Genomic DNA, 16,840 nt, shown 5'->3' on the forward strand with positions numbered 1-16,840 from the left:
GTAAGCTAGCCATTTTATAGTAATATTACCTAGTTTGGGTGCTACCAAACCTTTACCTTTCATTTCTTTTCCAGCTCTGCAGACATAAAGATTAAATAAAGTAGCTGCCAGTTTACAGCCCTGTCTCAGTCCATTCGGAATTAGCTGTTCAGAGGATAACTTCCCTTCCGAATTAAGTCTGATTTTATTTTTTGTGTTAGAGTATAGCTCTATAATCATTTCCAAAAGTTCCTGAGGAATGGATAGTTCACATAAGGTTTCCCATAATTTATTCCGATCAACCAGATCAAAGCCTTCGAAAGATCCATAGCTGCTACAAAAATTGATGCATCTTGTTTTCTGACAGTTTTTGATTGCAGACTTTTCAAGACCAAACCACCACAGTCTGTACCCAGTTTTTTCCTGAAACCTATTTGTTTAATATCGAGCACATTTCATCTGATGATCCATTCATCCAGGTCTTTTAGTATGATGGACGTAAAGATCTTATAATCAGGATCTGATATTGCAATAGGCCTGTAACTTTCCAGAGCAGACCTTAGGACTTTTTTATAAATAGGAATCACAATGGCAAGCTTCCAAGATTCTGGGATTATTTTGTTGGTAGTTATATTGGTAAATAGTATATGTAAGATTTCCCCCCACAAGACAATATCAGTTTTCATTATCAGACTAGATAAGTTGTTTGGCCCAGGGGCTGCTAATTTTTTAGCTTTCCCAATCATCTTAGATATGTGGCTTGGGGAGATATCCAAATCCCATGTCACCTTTTCACTTTTTCTAGTAAAATTATTTTCAGTGAGTTTTTCGTCACAGGGCATCTCATATAAAGCTACAAAATGTTTTTTCCCGGTGTCTTCACTAATTTGCGTGAAAAGAATCTCTTTTTGCGTAGTCAAAGTGTCATTTAACAGTAGCCAAAAGTTGGAAGTGTTTGTACTCTTAATTACCGCCAGCATTTTGTCACCATCGATTTGGTCTTTATACACTTTTCGTGCAATTAACCAATTTTTATATGTTTGTTTTAATTTTTTTATTTGTTTAATTTTCTCGGATATAACATCGGTGCCATTATTCAGCTTGCAGATTTTTTCAACTCTTTTTTTTTCACTAAGGTCTGATTGTCAAACACATGAGTATGGGACCTTTTTTTATCATTACTTTTTTTATTTGTGCACATTTTTTGTGTAATCGTGTTTATATAATCAGTAAATCCATTTGCTGACAAATTTATGTTTTTTTCTTCATACAACATAATTCCCCAATCTTTACACAGTTCTGACGTGAATTTTTTGGTTTTGGTATAAGACCATTGTATCCTTGTACCTTTGATGTTGGTAAGTATTTCTTCATCATAGATTGCATGTTTTTTCAGATTCTCTACATGTGGGATTTCTATTGAAAGCAAATTATGATCGCTAGTAGACATTTCTACAACTGTTAGCTGAGACATAAAACATTCAAAACCCTCAGTTACAAACATATAGTCAACTATAGAGCAAAAACCCCTAGCATGCCATGTATGTTTATCATTGTAAATTTTGGTTAACCCCATCACTTCTAAAAAGTTCAACCAAATGGCACCTCTCCGTTTGTTGTTAGATGACATGGCTTTACATGTGTTATCTACATCCTCTATATTCAATATCAGTTCATCACACTCCGCCTTGCTCAGGTTACAGTTTGCATTCAGGTCCCCCGCCATTAGCACAAAGTTATTAGCATTTATTTCTCTCCATCCATCAATTTTGTGTGTTAAAGTGTCTATTTATTTTAACAATTGACCTTCGGTGTATTTAAGAGGATTCCAGTATATATTGATGATGCATACATTAATACGGGTGTCCCCGATTTTGATGTTACAAGTAACTGCAAGGAAATCCTCTAGGTCCACCCATACTTTAATATTAACTGGTTCAATATCAAATTTATACGCGGTAAGGAGTCCACCCATTGGTCTTCCTTTGTCGCATTGGACCGCTGGAATTTGCCAGATGTAATAATTCTCCCAAGCTAATTGCGTCGTCGCCCAAGTTTCCTGAATAAGGATTATTTCAAAATTATTCAAGTAATCCGTGACTTCTATGATACATAGCAACTGTGAGTAACCTCTCGAGTTCCAGGATGCTATGGAGACTTTACCTTTGTTGATAAAGTGGCGTAGCCAAAGCCTTCAATGATTCAATTGCTTTTGTCAGAGCAAGAGTCAGACCTCTTACCTCCCCCTTTTCAGAGCGTATGTCTGCTATTTCTGATGCTTTGGGTATTTCTGAGTTAGGGTACATTTCTTTTCCATATGAGGCATGACTCCTACCTCTTTTAGGCTCAGGGTCTGTGAATTGAAATATGTCGAACCCTTTACATTGCCAAGTTTCTGCCTCTTTTAAAATCAACATTCTAACTAGCGCTGATGGTATTACCAGTCGAACATAGTCCCATCTTTTTCTATGAATAAAATCCACTAGTACAATTTCAGCAGGAGATATCATTTCAAGTGTAGGGATCGTAGCAAATAGTGACATAATATACGGGCGGTTCAAAACTATCTTTCTACCTTCAGGAAATAACGTTGTAAGTATTAGGCTTGGCAATTCGGCCTTGGCTGGATTTTTCAATTCCGGGAATTTGTCATCCACTTCAAAGTTTTCATGCCGTATTTGTGTATTTTTCCTTTCTATACTAGGTTTTGATTCTTCAGGTATATTTCTATTATTACTATGTTCTTCTAAAATTTTTCTTACAATCATAGTAATATCTTGTTTCTTACTACCCTTTTCCTTTTCCGTCACTACCACGCATCCACCGTTCGTTATTTTGATTTTATTAATGTGCTCTTTTTTGTTTGTTTACATTTCGTTACTAAAATCTTCTAAAAGCGCATTCATAATTTCACTGTCAGCTATTAGCATTTCATTTTGTATCAGCATACTCCCTGCACAAGATGATGTATTTTGAAGATTTATCTTCAAGTTTGCCTTCTGTTTCATACCATTATTTTCCCGAATTGTGATTGGGCCTACAGTGTTGCCTACAGGGTTATTCTCAGTCTCCGCTTTCAAGTAATTGGTTTTTGGTTTTACGGTAGGTATCATCTAGTTAGCTTTAAAAATTTCAAAGATATCTGCCATACCAGTTTTCAATGACGACAGCTGAGATACGATATCTAAAGGTTCCTTCTCTTTTTTCTTTTTCATAGTTTCAGAGATGGTTTTTTCAGATTCATGATAACCTTCCTGCTGTAAGGATAGGTTAACTTTAGTCACATCGCCTCTTGTATTCGTGATTTCTTCCGTATCTACGTGTTTTTTCCCAGTTTTAGCTTTGTCTGGGCCTATCAAGTCCTGCTGTTCAGTTTCTATCATGTTTTTGAAATTCACATCTCTTAAAAATGTACGTGATGTTTTAGGGAAATTTTTGTTTTTATTTTTGTTTTGCATCTGTGTTAGCTTCTTTTTTCTTTTTTCAATATATTCGTATTTCCCCCTACTTTTTCCACATTTGATTTGAGGCACAGTTCAGTCGCTAGTACAGTGGTCTTAGACGTTGCCATGTTTTTATTCGGGTTACTCAGTTTCTGTGAGTCTTCTATTACAATATTTCCGGGGTTATATATTTTTTCTAAATTCATGGGAGTCTCTTTTGCTATTTTACCAATTAAAGATTTTGTAGGCAGCTTTCCCATGGATTTAGCTAAAATCTCATTAAGCTTATCCGGAACCTGCTGAACAGTTGTATTCATTTGTGCTAATAAGTCTGTTTGTCTTTTTAGTTCACTTACAATTAATCAGTTAAAAATCCCTATCAATATGCAAATATCAGTATTGTCAGACTTATCCAAAGGTAGTTCATTAGTCGAATCAGTACCAATAGATACAATAGAAGCAGACATATCATTCAATTGAAAGGTATCTAGGTCCGCTGTCCTAAATACATTGGGAGTGTCATCATCCATTTGTTCGTTTGTGCCTACTTCTCCTTGAGTATTAGCTATCTCAGACCAGAATTCTTTCAAAACCTTTTTTTGCGGTAGATCACTTAGTTCTTCCGCAAACAAGGATTGTGAGTTAGCATTCATTTGTAGTTCCTCCGTTCCCTTATCCTTGCCTAATTTTAAATTATTAGAGCAGTTTATAGCACATGCAATAAGTTCTTCTTCTTCGTCAGGTTGTTGCGGGGGGAGTGGTAGCGCAGCCACCCTTGCTAAGCTAGCTCTGCGCGTGGCTACAGCCGCAAAAAGTCAGCCCGTGGGTCTTTCATGACCGTTGGCAATTTGGATTTCCTATTTTTCATTTTTCACTTTTAGCCACGTTACAAACTTTTTTGCAGTAGTAGTCACCTTACCTGCACAAGTTTTAGACTGATTTTAGAACGAGTATGTAAAAATAAAGAAATAGTTTACATGCTAAGATTAAAAGACTAACAGCTAACAGCCAACAGTCCTTGTCGTCCTTCTCGGTGCGCGCGCAGGTGCGCTGCACCTTGGGTAATTATAGTAAGAGGGTGGGTCTAGAGAGGGAGTGACCAAGCCTACCAGCCCAATGGCAGCTGCCTAAGAAAGAGAAAAAACCCCAAAACAGTCTTTCAAACTAATTATCAAAGCATTGGCAGGCTTACAGTCAGGCCGGCCATTAAGTGTCGATTAAGTGTCTGGTAAACTGACAAACACTTTCTGAAAGCAAGCTATTCCAGTCTTAACATAATTCACCTCCAGGCAACTTCCTGTGTTGCTTTTGAAGACGTCCTCCTTCTCCCGTTTTCGTTCGTCAGTAAAGCTGCCGATGAAAATTATGAAGGCAGACGTGCGATGTCAGTTTCACGCAAGCGGCGTTTCCAGCAGCATTTGCAACAGCCAACAGTCCTTGCCGTCCTTCTCAGTGCGCGCGCAGGTGCGCTGCACCTTGGGTAATTATAGTAAGAGGGTGGGTCTAGAGAGGGAGTGACCAAGCCTACCAGCCCAATGGCAGCTGCCTAAGAAAGAGAAAAAAAAACAAAAACAGTCTTTCAAACTAATTATCAAAGCATTGGCAGGCTTGCAGTCAGGCCGGCCATTAAGTGTTCATTAAGTGTCTGTTAAATTGAAAAACACTTTCTGAAAGCAAGCTATTCCAGTCTTAACATAATTCACCTCCAGGCAACTTCCTGTGTTGCTTTTGAAGACGTCCTCCTTGTCCCGTTTTCGTTCGTCAGTAAAGCTGCCCGATGAAAATGATGAAGGCAGACGCGCGATGTCAGTTTCACGCAAGCGGCGTTTCCAGCAGCATTTACCAACAGCCAACAGTCCTTGTCATCCTTCTCGGTGCGCAAGACAATATCCAATTGGAGTTCACATCGTGTTTGAGTATAAGATAGTGTTACAGTCAAGACATTCAGTGATGATCATTGTATCGCCACTCCGGGCCAAACTGCAGCAAGGGATCCAGAGAAAGGAAATAGTATTGAGGAAGGCATTAGTAGGGGGGCAGTTGTGAAGTTGGTATTGTAAGGAATAGCACTTCTTGTATTGGCCAAAGCAGCAATGGAGGGGAGTGAGTCTGGGAGTGTGGTCAACCCCACCAGGGGTCTGCTGGGAAGTTTGCAAGCCCTATTTTGTACAATTTGTGATTGAAAAATCAATTTCACAGAGACAGCTTTCCTGAACCTTTACTCTGTCACTATTAGTTATGATAGTTGCCCTTTCTCTGGATTTTAGTGTTTTGTCTAGATAACCTCTAACCCCTGATCCTCGAGTTGATGCAGTTTAGAAAATGCATGATCAGGGTTCTGCCAACCTCGGAATTATAGATACTGATCAAGTCAAGACCAGATATGTCCAGAATAAATGGCTGTCTAAATATATGGTTCAGCCCTAATCTGAAAGGTATATCCAGGAAGAAGTCCTTCTAATTTAAATGTAGTGGTCCCATCTAAGTGGGCGCTATGGCAGAGTCACTAGGATATCACTAAATAGTGGCTCGAGATGGATCCCTAAAGAGCATGTTGGCCAGGTACCACCACTGACAATGTGATTCTAGCCCTGGAGGTGTCATGCTAAGGATATCCCGTTCCTTCATTCCATCATTAGCCATGAAAATAGAGGGTGATATGTAGCATCCTTGCTGGGTGACAGCACTCGGAACAGCAGGCCAGGGATTGGATGTCTGTGGGGTTTTGTAGATATTGTCCACAGACATTTGAAGATTCGGCAGGGTACGCAATGCAATCCAATCCAATGACATACACCAGTCTGGAATCAGTGAGGGTCCCTGCCATACAATGACAGTGTCAGGCAGTCACCAAACCAAGGTTGCATGACTCCAAATATCCAGAGCATCGATTTATGGATATGTCCCATTGAGCTTTCAGCCTCTGTCAGAATTACATTGTCTAAACATTTGCCCTTAATATTCAATTCCTGGTCTTTAGAAGCCAGAAAACCACCAAGGGGTCCAATGCAGTATACAACAGACCAGTTAAGCATTGCGCATAAGTATAATTGACTGTATATTGGAGACTTTACTATTAGAGTGCAGAAACAAATGTACCAAACTGAGGAGAGCAAATGCAAGATAGAAACAGTGGTGTACATCACACTGAGCTCCCCACATGAGCCCTGCTGATGCCCTCCACCAACTTCCTCAAAGAACTATAGTCTGGACCACCAACTATATGAGGGCCAGTCTGGGCCAGCAGAACTAGAATGCCTACCCCTGGCCATAAAAGTGGAACAAGAATCTCAAGACTCTGCTATTCGACCAAGATTCAACCCCTGTGGTTTTCCTGACCTAATGAAACTGATACTTCCTAACAAACTACCATACTTGTTTTCTTTGCTGTGCCCCACTTATTTAATACGGTTTAAGCATAATTTCGAGAATTGTGTTTTAGTCTATATTTCATTGTTGACTTGCCACTTTTTAAATAATTGCTGTCTAGATTTGATTTTATGCACGTTGTTTGATTGTGTGCAAAACTCTACTGCATGCTGCCTATTATTTGTAAAGACCGCCATGATCGAACTACAGTACCCTTGAGTATTGTAATTCATGGACCCTATTAGACTGCTAACTGGAAAGTGAGCACCGGCGTGTGGCATAATGCCCAGTTTGTGCCAGTCTGTGACATGGACGGAAGCAGGGAAGGCTATTTTCTCATTTCGGGTATGTTTAGTTCACTGCAAGAGGTATTGCTTGTTGTGATTGCAATGGCAACATCAAAATTACTTGCTTATGCTAGTACCCAGCAAAAATGTATATATAATGTAATAGAGAGGCAATTGTAGCGTGCTACTTAGCAGAAGCAGCCGCCATAGGGGATCCAATTAAAATAGGGCATACTGAAGCAGTTAAGGAGGATGGAGGGGGGTCAGTGGATAGCTTTGACCCAGTGCAGGGAGCTTGTGTATCCCCAGTCACATTATTCACATCTGAAGGTACTGGTACCAGTACAACAGTCCATTGTGGTAATAATACTGGAGATGTGTTCCTTTCTCCATCGAAGATGAATATCTCCGCCCACTGTGGTGATGTAAATGACACAAGGGTAGATCTAGGAATACACCTAGTTGTGCCCTTAATAGGTAAAATAAAAAGCACATTTAAAACAGCTTTAAAAATGGTGTTGTTAAACACTAGTTCTATCATCAGGCATGCCACAAATGTAGCCTCATGTTCAATTAATTATGATATTGATGTAAGCGCATTAACGAAAACATGGCGGTACAGTGCGGCAGGTCCGACCATAGCTCTAGCTGGCTTAGCTGGCCCTATAGGATACAAGCTGTTTAGATTTGATAGATTAGAGGGTAAAGGTGGAGGAGTAACTATTATTTGTGAAACAGATTTAGAGGTATGGGAGGTCAGTACCATAGGTATAAAGGTTTGTGAGATGTGGAATGTCAAAATAAGGACACATCCGGGAAAATACTATTAATCTGATTCAAATGTATAGACCCATAGTTTCTATGCATGGCTTCTCATTCTAATTGAGTAATATGTTGTTACCATTATTAAAACCTAACACAAAGATGATGCTAATGAGAGATATGAACTTATAGCTGGGGAGTAAGGATGACCATTCGGTCAAGAGTTTGAAGATGTCCAGGAGCAACATAGGTTGTGTTAAATTGATGAAGGTACCAACTCATATAAAGGGTAACCCTCTGGACTGGGTAGCCTGATATGACATTCATACGAGTGATGTTACTGTGCACCCATGTCCGTGGTCAGATCATTTCTTTATTCAGATGAATCTATTGTATCAACATCAAATAAGGACTAGGGTGATGAAAAAAAGTTCTGAAATCCTCCAGAAATATGAGAAATGAACCCTGAAAGCAATGGAATTGTGGCTTCTTCCATTAGTAGCAGCACTTAAGCAGTTGGATCTGACTGATGACAAAGTTCAAGTCATCCAGGAGACAACGCAGAAATCCGTTAATGCTTAAGCACCACTCAGAACAAGGCTAGTGTCAATCAAAAATCTTGGTTTACACCAGACTTGTAAAAGCTCAAAACTAACAACAATACATGTTTTCATGTTTTGAAATGTAAGCCTACAATAAAAACCCCCAAGGTTTTTAAATTAGCTTTTATTCTTAATGCCCAGCAGGAGGCTAAAGAACTTTGTATGGTTCTTAAATTACTAGAAACCCCATGTCCTGAAGTACATTAATTTTGGATGCTATGATGAGGAAATTAGACAGGATCAAGCAAAATATTAAGGAAAAAGCTCGATCAATCTAAGTTGGAGGTAAAGATTACACAGAGGCACTTTAATTTTCGTTCAGTCATGGAGGCTAAATTGATGGCTATTATCAAGAAATTGAAACCAACAACCTGTAAAGGCGTCTTGTGCCCAGTTATAACTAAAAAACCCTATTTACTTTAATTGGGTCCTTGTCTTAATTTGTTAATGCCTCTTATCTGGAAAGTCATGTTTAAAAATGCATGGATCACTCCATTGTTGAAAAAGTCGTGCTTATGACTTTTGGAGTCGACTAATTATAGACCTATTATATACACCAAGCTTTCGTTGAACATTTTAGATTGTGTGACATATTACATGTGATGGATAAGGGACAAGCAGTTTTTCTTATGCTGTTGGATCTATCCGCAGCCTTCAACCTGGTGGATCATTCTTTGTTAATCAACTGGTCTAAGGAAGCACACTTTTTGGATAAAGCTGCTGCCTGGATAGGGTCATTTCTTAGAAATATTGTCCCACTTTTCAATTTATTGGAAGGAAATGGGATTGGATCCACAAACTATGCTGATGACACACAATGTGTCATCCATCTATAAGGTGATTATGAGCAGGATACAAAAGTGAATGAGGTGTATGAGATAATTCACATGTGGATGGTTGAGAATAGTCTGGCCTAAAGAAAATACAGAATTGATGGTCATAGGAAATGCATGAAAAAAGCTTAAAACAAGGAGTAGATTGTAGGACATTTCAGGTGGATGGATGTGATATAGAAACAAAAAAGAAAAAGCAACCTTGGGTATTCATTTAGACCAAAATCTTAAAATGAATGCCCAGGTGAACAGTTTAGTTTCCACTTCGTACCACTATATTACATTGTTAGCACAAATGTGCCGTTATTTTTCAAAAGCAAATTGTGAGACAATAGCGAGAGCTATTATTGGGTCGAACGTTGATTACTGTAGTAGCCTCTTAGTTGGCATTAACAAAGCAGAATGAGCCTGACTGTAGGTGATTCAAAATAGCGCTGTTATAGTGATTGCTGGTTTGGGACAGAGAGATCATGTTGCAGAAGCAAGTCACAAGCTCCATCGGTTGCCAATTAAGGCTAGGATTTCGTATCACCTTCTGGTTATCACTCATAAATGTTTAGCTGGCACAAGTCAAGCTTATTTGAGTGAGGCTCTGGTTGAGAAAGTGAATGTTAGAACCTTGAGATCTAACAACACATTTCAGTGGTAACATCCAAAAATATTGTAAATAAAAAACAAATGTTTTAAATGTTCGGATTTCAACTGTGCCAAAATGACGCACAGCTGAAAATGTAGAACATTTTAACCATTTGGTCTTCATTATAGTGAACAAGGGAAGCAGGGATTTCAGGGTGTCCCCCACACCCTTGTTTGCTATAATGAAAACAGGGGTCGTGGGGGTGTCCTGCTCATCCAAAACAAAGTTTTTGAAAAAAAAGGACCCTGCAGCGCTGGATGCCCATCAACGGAAGTGAAGGGAACTGGCACTGCAGGCACTTGGTTGCTGTTGGGTTTTACCCATTCTTGTTATTCCCTGTTGTGTGTGTCTGAGCTTAGAGTGTTTAGTATGGAGTGTTGGTTGCAGAATGTTGTGTAAAGCTGCTCTGATTCCAGAGAGAGCCAGTTGGGAACTGAAGCCTAAGAACAGGGGGACCGGTGGATGTCTCTCAGATTAAGAACCTGTCATATGTTTACATTATATATTCCTTTTGTACTTACCAGAAACCACGAACCCAGTAAAGCTGTGTACATTCACCTGAGGCTCCAGAGTAATCTGTACTACTCTACTTTTATAAATTTAACAGTGGCAAAAAGTGAAGTGCGCCTCCAAAAGGTAAGTAAGGGGTTGGGGGAGCCGGGTGTAGAAAGCACATTTAGTAGTGGGGTGATTATTCCGAATATGAACATTTAGAATGTAAGATTTTCGTCTTCGAAATGTTCGTATTCGAAATAATCACATACAACCCATTTCAGCTGAAGGAGCTAAGTTGTCTGCTATCACAGGTCACAAAATGTGCCTTTTTTGCTTAAGCCCCTAAAGCATGGAATGATATACTACCAGACCTTAGAGAGGTGAAGGTCATGGACATGTTTAAGAAACAAGTGAAGACTATACTCTTTAGATAGGTCTCTGGATATGTCATTTGTGTCATTTTTTTATGATTTCTCTGTGATGGCGTTCTGAGTCCCCTCTGGATTTGTTTGTTTGTTTTGTGCCCATAAGCCTCCGGGTCCTCAGGTGCGTGTTAGAAATCAAAAAAGTTAAAAAATAAAGTTGTAAGTAGCGCTTAAATGCCTCCAGGTTTAGTGTGCTTTATAAATAAAAACATAAATACAATAAATAAATAAAGCACTATTGCGTAGTGGTTATGATGATCATGTTGTCGCAGCTTTGTGACGCACACTGCACTAGATGAAAGATGTGTGATTTTTTTAAATCAAGTCTTACATCTCACATATAACATAGGAACAAGGGGTGGGGGGCTCCTGGCACCAACATGTTCTGCCACCATTGTGTAGAGCCAGTAACATTATTATGCACATGGCAGTAGCAGAGGCAGCCTATAGTGCCGCGGGGCGGGCAGGTCCTGAGGGAACACTCACATTGTGAACGATTCAAAGTCAGTGTCAGCAGGTGAATTTGTTTAGCCATGGACATCACGTTGTTCTAGATAATGATAATGATCATACTAATGTGAAAACATAAAAATAATATGAGGCCGGGAAGCCCAGAAAGAAACACACCAACACAGGTTACAAAGTACATACAAGTGCTTTATTTAAAAGCTACAACAGTTACCAAAGTCAATTGACAAACAGATAGCTATTCGGCTCTCAGAGTAACATAATGAACTTCAACGAGAGTTCAATGCATTAGTGAGAGAGACCATACATTGGAATATTTGGGTCTTTTATACTCTTTATCCAGCCCTTGGCCAACCCTCTCGCGGGTTAACCATTCTAGGAGTCGGGCCTATGGGTTCCTTGCCAGGTCAATCCTATAATATATGCATTTTGATTAGTTTCGCTGATATAGTTGTACATTTACACATAGGTCAACAGTAGGACAAGGTCTCAGTTCGCGACCCCGACAAGTGGCCTGCAGGCATATTAATTATTCGTGTGTACGGAGGTCACAGCGGCAAGAATCTTACTCAGAATGTCATTCGCCTCCATTTTGATGTTCAGGTTTACTTCCATATAACAAGAGAACCTAAAATGGCAGCTTAATCCAAGATGGCGACTTACATTACTTTCTCTAAGGTCAAGACCTTGCCGTGGAGTTTGTTCACATATGATGTTTAGACAACTTGGCGTAGGCCAATACACATACAATTGTTGCGATAGGAGGCATAACATTGTTTCAATTCCGACATTAATTGTAATATTAATATTAGGTATTAAGTCATGAGGAACTGAAAAACATGTTCTTGCGTTGTCTTCTTTGCATCCAATAAATAAAATGTCATGAAGCACTGAAACTAGATTATTTGGGTCACTCAACATGATCTCATAATCTACATAATCCTAATGATCATAATATTAATAATATTAAGTATTAAGTCATGATGGACTGAAAACAGGTAGTTTGGGTAACTAAACATGTTCTAGGGTGGTCTTTTTTGCATCCAACAAATAAAATGTCACGAGGCACTAAAACCAGATAATTTGGGTCACTCAACATGATCTCAGGTGGTCTTCATTGCATCCAGTTTGCATTTTATAAATACATATCTGTGGGCCAGTTTGTAGATATATCATTGTAGGCCAATACATAGGTGACACACAATAGGTGAATAAATCTCCCTAATTCTGTAAGTACATATCTTATTGGAAATGGTGGGGGATGAATGTTACAATAGTTCCTGGCTGCTTTGCAAACAAATCAAAGAGCATACTGGGAGCATATGGACATAGATTGTTTTATATTTAATGCACATGTCTGTTATAATGATGTAAGCATGCAATGATTCTGAGCATACAAAGTTGAGTGGGCTTAGTTTTCACTTGACACAATACTCACTCTAACTGTAAAATGTCTTAAACTATATAATCATTTGGATCCACGTTTTGCTTGTGGGATTTGCACTGAGGAGATCATTTACGTTTTGTTTTGCTTGCTGAATTTGTTGTGCACAGCAACAGGTCCCTGATGACCACCATTTGGTGAAAGCATCTTGTGATTATGGAAACGTTAAGATCCATTGTACCACAGGAGGCCCAGCTATGCCAGTGAATGAAGAGAGGAAAGAGTGTAGGTGATTGAAAGATAGCAGAGGGGTGGAGAGAGAGTGAGAGAGAGCAAAGGTGAGGAGGAGTTAAAGGATATATGGAGGGAGATTAAAGGTGAAGTGCAACATGTAGAGACAGAAGGCAAGGATAGATAGGAGAGAGAAACATTGAGGCAGAGCTCAGAGAAAGCAGAGGCAAATATAACATAAGAGACAGGTGCAGAGAGAAAGGAACTAATAGACAGAAACACCAGGACAAAGGATGACAGGAAGAACAGGAAAAGAGAGACAGAGAGAGAGACATATTTCTGAGGAAGAACGAAAGAGAAACATGGAAAATCAGGAAAAACCGAAAAGGAGGTGCAGGGGAGAGTCTGAGCAGCCGTAGGTACATAACAATTTGAAGAGGGAAGAAGGAAAACATGTGCTGGAGATATGATATGATATGATTTGGTATGATTGGTATTTATAACGTGGTTGTACACTAATGTTTCTAGGTGCTACAAAAGAGGAAAGGGGAGACCAAACTACCCTACCAGGCGTTATGCATTTGGAGCGTGCACGTTTGACTGCAAAAGTGCAATTGGAAAGGGAGGGGGGGAGTGCAAGGGAGAGAGTAGGGTAGTGCTGCCAGGGCGCCATGGCTCTGAGTAAGGGCAGACAAAGCAGCACAGCTCTCAGTAAGTGCATGGAAGGCAGGGGGCAGTGGGAGATACAACATTAACTGTAGTTACGTACTGTTCATGTTTTAACAGTGTTGTTACTAACCACACCATGCACAGAAATGTTTGCTTCTTTAATCTGTGTGAGACTAATGGTTTAGTCCCTGTTTGCTTTTTAACATGATTCCTGATTATGAATGCATTTTGTTTTAACTGTACAATTCTTCTTGTTCAGCTATGTGATTGTTTGGCTAGTTTATAATTAAACCTAGCCTCCTATAGTCTGTCTGCACCTCCTGTCCGTCAATTGATTCTGCACTTATATTCTCTATTACCTTTTCACACTCCTTTACAGCCATAACATGGTAATCTCCTCTCTAGTCAGTGACTTATGGACACCAGATAGTGTGTACACTTATATTATGCAATGTGGCTACTTGGATGATCTCTTCCTACATAGTAGCCACAAACATATGGCACACTTGGCTACTGCCCTTGAATGATAATCTCTCAGATTTGTCCTCCCTACTTACTGACTAACTTGTAACAAACCTTCCATGTACCTATGCAATGCAAGGTGTTCAGTAGGATGCTCTCCTCCCAAGCAGTAATTACAAAAAAGTGATACAATCAGGTATGTGCACCAACTGATTATTTCCTGCCTGCCTCCCAAAAAGTCTGTGATTTTCAAGAAACGTGCCAAACTCTCTTATGTCAATTTCCTCCATCTTCTTTGCCTAAATCAAAGATATCAATCAGTTACATAGCCCTAAATCTCGTGTCACTGTCTACAAGACTGATCACATTCTCCAACCACACAGGAGTTAGATATGCTACAAGGCTGAACTTACTTGAACCACAAAGAATGATTAAAAAAGTTGAGCCTGGTTGGATAAATACTCAGATATATGTATTGGGCACAATTGCAAACGTAAACACATCTGCCAGTGACTTAAACAGATATGTATAATGCATATGCATATAATGCATTTGCCATCCGCTTGACCTGCTGCTTACGCATTGTCCTACTGGGCATCCCAACCATGACATAGAGCACATTGGTAAGAGATGGAGGCCCAAACATGTCCAGCAGTACCACCCACAGCTATCAGGTCTGTGATGCATTGGTTGAGTCCATGCACTCATGTGTTAATAAGATTAACCTTTCCTCCACAAATTTGACATGATCATAAGTTACAGCATGCAGGCACACATTGCATGAATTGTGGTGTGGTGATCACCCAGGCAGAGCTGGAAGACAGTGCTTTTAAAAAGCTCAGGAGTGTCACCAGTGTGCCCATCAGCCAACGTACTCCACTAAATTGAGCAAGGGGGGTACACCAGTCAACTGTGTCATATTTGAACATAAACAATCTTCTCAAGTGGCTGTTCCTCTCACTATGCACTCTGCTAGTGGCAACCTACCATCTAGCACCCTACCCTATCTCTACATCCTTCAATTGTCCTTTGCATACACTTCCATCCTCTCTTTCTCAAACCAACCTCTGCCCACCCTCAACTAAGCTGCAACCCTAAGGTCCATTTACACTATTTCTTTCTCCAAATGTCACACTTTTTTTTTATTAGGGCAAATTAAACATAATGGCCCTTTAAGAAGTTGTAATCAATTAATTAAAATGGGTTATGTTTGAGCAATTTAGCCAGTGCATCCATTTAAAAAAGATTGTTAATTGAATTTCACAGGCATTTATATATCAGGGCAACTTAATGATTACATTGCCTTAAATGTTTTTTGTTTTCACTAAATTTCATAGGATTTTGAAACAGTAACTGAACCATAACGTCACTTTAACAAGGATTTTCACTAAATTTAATTCGTTTTTCTTATAAAAACGTCTCCATAACTTCACTTAAACAATCTTTTTTTGCATTCACTATATTTTTAATATGCACTACTTATCCATCAAACTTAATCTCCAGCTTCAATTTTGTATAGCATCCATGAACAGTTGCTCAGGTTCACAAACATCCATGGTAAACTTTGTGTCGATTTGTACGATTTCATGGTGGCTTAACTATCATATCCCGCTATTAGACATTAAGCTAGATAACCCCACCCTATAAAGGTGGCCCTGACAAAAGATGGTTAATCAGAAATGCATTGGCCATAACCTCTAGGTCTATGATTCATCTGCACAATATTCTGATTACATTATAATATTCACAAAGAATAAAATCATTTACTTAAAAAAAATCAAGAATTTGTGAAAAATATTCTTTGAAAAACTATCAAGTGAACAAACACCACATTGCAGTGCTATTGGGGCGTGCAGCCCACACCATCGGCTTCACAGCCAAGGTCTTGTTGTCGTTGAATTATATTACTCCCAAGCAAGAAACATCTATGCACTTAAAGTTCAGTTTAGGTATTTTACCTATTGCAGTACTCTTGCATAAATGGAACATTGTAGCGTCTGCAAAGTGCAGTTTATGTAATGAATCTGATGAAGACCTCTGTCATCTACTGTTTCTGTGCCTTGTCACAAAGCCATTGAGGAAACGTTTCCTGAAGCCGCTCTGTGTAAGTCATGGCTGATGGACCATTAGAGAAGACACAAAATTGTGCTTAGACTCAGCTGAGGTTCTGTTGTTCTCGCAACTAATAGTTACCTAAGTGGATATAGAGGGTTCGCTCGAAGAAACTAAGAGCCCCCCCATAGTTCTGTTGGAAAGACACTGGGCTGGTATGGTTTGGGACAAGGCATACATGATATTTTAAGTGTTCTTACAATTAATTGATGACCGGATGAATTGATGTTTTATACTGTATTTTTTTTATATCATTGTCTTGCGCATTGTTGCTTTTATGGCATTCAGTTGAAATAAAGCGTTTGAAGCAGTAAGCACTGCTTACTGAAACACTAATATTTCAGAGTATTCATAATCATGCATGGGCGTTTTCTAAATACAAAAAGGTTAACGCACAAGTTAATGATAAAATCCCAATAGTGGAGACCGAATCCACCTCTTCGTTCTCAATTGAAGAAATAAAGCAAACAAAATATCAAAATAACAGTGGAGAATGAATCATTCAAGAACGAATGTGCGGGAACAACTGAAGAATCGCAAAAGACAGATGATGAGAGAAATGATTGGTTATGGATAGCTAAATCACTAAATGCTTCGAATCTGAGCTAATGCCAAGGCCAACTGCATAAAGTCGTGCTTGCCTCCTGGAATACGAGAGGATTCTCCCATTTATTGAGGTTGA

Source organism: Ambystoma mexicanum, chromosome 5q (assembly GCF_040938575.1).
Source record: "Ambystoma mexicanum isolate Mex_15411 chromosome 5q, UKY_AmexF1_1, whole genome shotgun sequence".
Taxonomy (NCBI): domain Eukaryota; kingdom Metazoa; phylum Chordata; class Amphibia; order Caudata; family Ambystomatidae; genus Ambystoma; species Ambystoma mexicanum.